The sequence below is a fragment of the Dendrobium catenatum genome, unplaced genomic scaffold (assembly GCF_001605985.2).
Source record: "Dendrobium catenatum unplaced genomic scaffold, ASM160598v2 fragScaff_scaffold_776, whole genome shotgun sequence".
In the NCBI taxonomy this organism is placed as follows: domain Eukaryota; kingdom Viridiplantae; phylum Streptophyta; class Magnoliopsida; order Asparagales; family Orchidaceae; genus Dendrobium; species Dendrobium catenatum.
In genome coordinates this window covers 440,039-442,733 of record NW_021319238.1, presented here as the reverse complement: position 1 = coordinate 442,733, position 2,695 = coordinate 440,039, and positions in this window count along the sequence as shown.

The window sequence follows — 2,695 nt, the reverse complement described above, 5'->3', positions numbered from 1 at the left end:
TTTAATATTGAATATCTATTTTGTTGCCCTTCTCATTAACATTTTATGTTTATAGTTCACCTACAACTTTAATTAGCTAAGGATTGGATAGACTAGAGTTGAGTCTATTTATAATTTCAACATCAATATACTTTTACCTTTCTTGAGTTCAGTCATGTATATGATGGATACTAAGCTGTGTAACCTTACACACACACACACACACTCAAGAGAGTCAGTTGGTGAGTGTTGACCTCATTTTTGTATGAGGTCACTAAGGCCCTTCCAAACTCCAGATTAATTCTAGATCCCAAGATCTACTCTAGACCTTGAGATCCTTTCCTAGATCTAGACCTTAGGATCCATTCTAGACCTTAGGATCCTTTCCTAGAGCCAGACCTTAGAATCCATTCTAGAGCTTAGGATTCCCTTAGATCCTAGATCTTAGAACCCCTCTAGATCTTAGGACCAATCTAGACTCAAATAAATCCCCACCCTTGATCAACTTCAACCTCAAATCAATCCCTACCTTTGATCAATTTCAACCTCAAATAAATTCCTACCTTTGATCAACCCCAACTTCAATTTAATTCCTACCCTTAATAAATTTAAATCTCAAGCTTCATTCATCTCAAATCCCAATTAATTCAAATTTCAAACATATCCAAACTTTGATTCAATCCACTTGGGAACCCAAATTTCAATCTAGATTTTGATCCTACCTTTGATCTAACCTTGACCCTATCCATTCATTAACAATCACCACATGATTGTAAATGATTTGGATACTCCAACATTAATCATTCAAACTTAAAATCCAATCCAAATCCATAAACCCAGACTCAAATCCAAAGTCTTAAGGCCCTGTCCTAAAGACCCCTTTTAATGATTTTTCAAATATTTTAAAACCCAATTAAATGGCCTCTGATTCAGGGTCTATCACTTACAAAGTGATAAGACATGTCTCTAGAGGTCACCCTCAAATTTTGAGCCCATTCTGAGGTCTCTAACCCCAGAATCTGAATTAAAATCCAAAGGCTATAAAACCATCAAATATTTACAGCCTATGCCATTGGACTTAACACCTTGGAGATTTCGATCTTGGAGTCCTTTTCAAAGCCTCCAATCACTTCCAGACTCTTGATTATAACCCATTGCCCAGTAAACTGCATTTTTTAGACCCATCTTTTAGCCTAATTGACCAATGGGTCAAAATTGACCAAAATACCCTTGTGGGATTTTAAATGACCATTTCAAATCAAATCAACTCCAAACTCTTTGAAACCACTTTCAATGAGTTTCAAATATCAAACCCAACTTGTTGAACTCAAACCCAGACCTTGGCTCAACTTGGTTGACCAAGTCAACCAAGTTTGACCCATTAACCCATACACCCCTTCCCTTTCAAAATTTTGAACCAAGCCCATTCCAAGTCCTTTGAATGCATGGGATGACCCCTTTGGCACCCAAGAGACCCTCTTGGAGACCCAAGCCTTGGGCTCACTTGGATTAGCCATATGGCTTGTCCCAAGTGACCAAAAAGAAGCCTCCCTTGAGCCACCTCTTAACCTTGATCAAATTGAATCCAAATCAAGGTGTCATTGGATTCCCATTGACCCAATACACCTCCCCTGACCAGCCCAACCCTTGGGCTCACTTGGGTCAAGAGTTAGGCTAACCCAAAGTGCCCAAAATCACTTGGGATTGAGCCAACTCTCAACCTAAGTCCAATTGAACTTGATCAACACCTCTCATAGGCGGCCCTAGGTCCAACACACCTCCTCCAGCCAGCCCATGCCTTGGGCTTGCTTGGGTCAAGAGTTAGGCTAACCCAAAGTAGCCAAAAACACTTGGACCCAAACCATTTTTCAACTCAAACCAAATTGGACCCGCAACACTTGCATTGGTTCCACCAGACCCAGACCCACTTCCCTCCTCAAGCTTAGGGTCTGGCCTAACTTGGCTTGAACCCAAATCGACCCGAACTGAGCAGTTTTGGATCAACCCGAGCCATCTTTTAACCCAGATCAAATTGGATCCAATTGCCACCTGCATTGAGTGCACCAGACCCAGACCTATCTCCCATACCAAACCCAGGGTCTGACCTGACCTGGATCGAGCTCAATTCAACTCGAACAAAGCAGGTTTGGGTCCAATTCAGCCACCAGTTCGATCCAGACCTCCCCAGACCAAATTATCTTCACCCTTGGCTCCAACACGTCCCCATCGGCCTCCCCCGGTCAACCCGACCCAGACCATGGCCGGAGGCGGTCGGAACCAATGGGAAATGAGCTCCGGTGGTCCCCCCAGACAATTCCTGGTTCAAGGCTGCTATCCACCAGTTTGATCCCCACGATCTCCCCTGGACGTCGCCATCGTCCACCTGGCAGTGATCCGAGCCCTCTCCAGCTCAATCCCGGCCGTCCAAGCTCCCAAAACGTGGTCGAATACCCTTGAGCTCGCCAGACGTCCAGAAGGATTGGCATTCGCTCTCGATCGATTCCCAGAGCTCTTTCGAACTCCTAGACGCTCCCTTCGAGCTCCCAGATCAATCCCTCCTTCCGTTCGAGCAAGCGTCCGTTAAAAACTCTCGGCATCCCGCTCGAAGTCGTACCTCCGGCCGTCCTCCGGTCCCGACCTCTCAAGGAGAACTGTTCGCCATCATCCCCTGAAGCTTCCTGATAGAGAAGCTCATTCGTTGAGGCCTTCTCTGAGG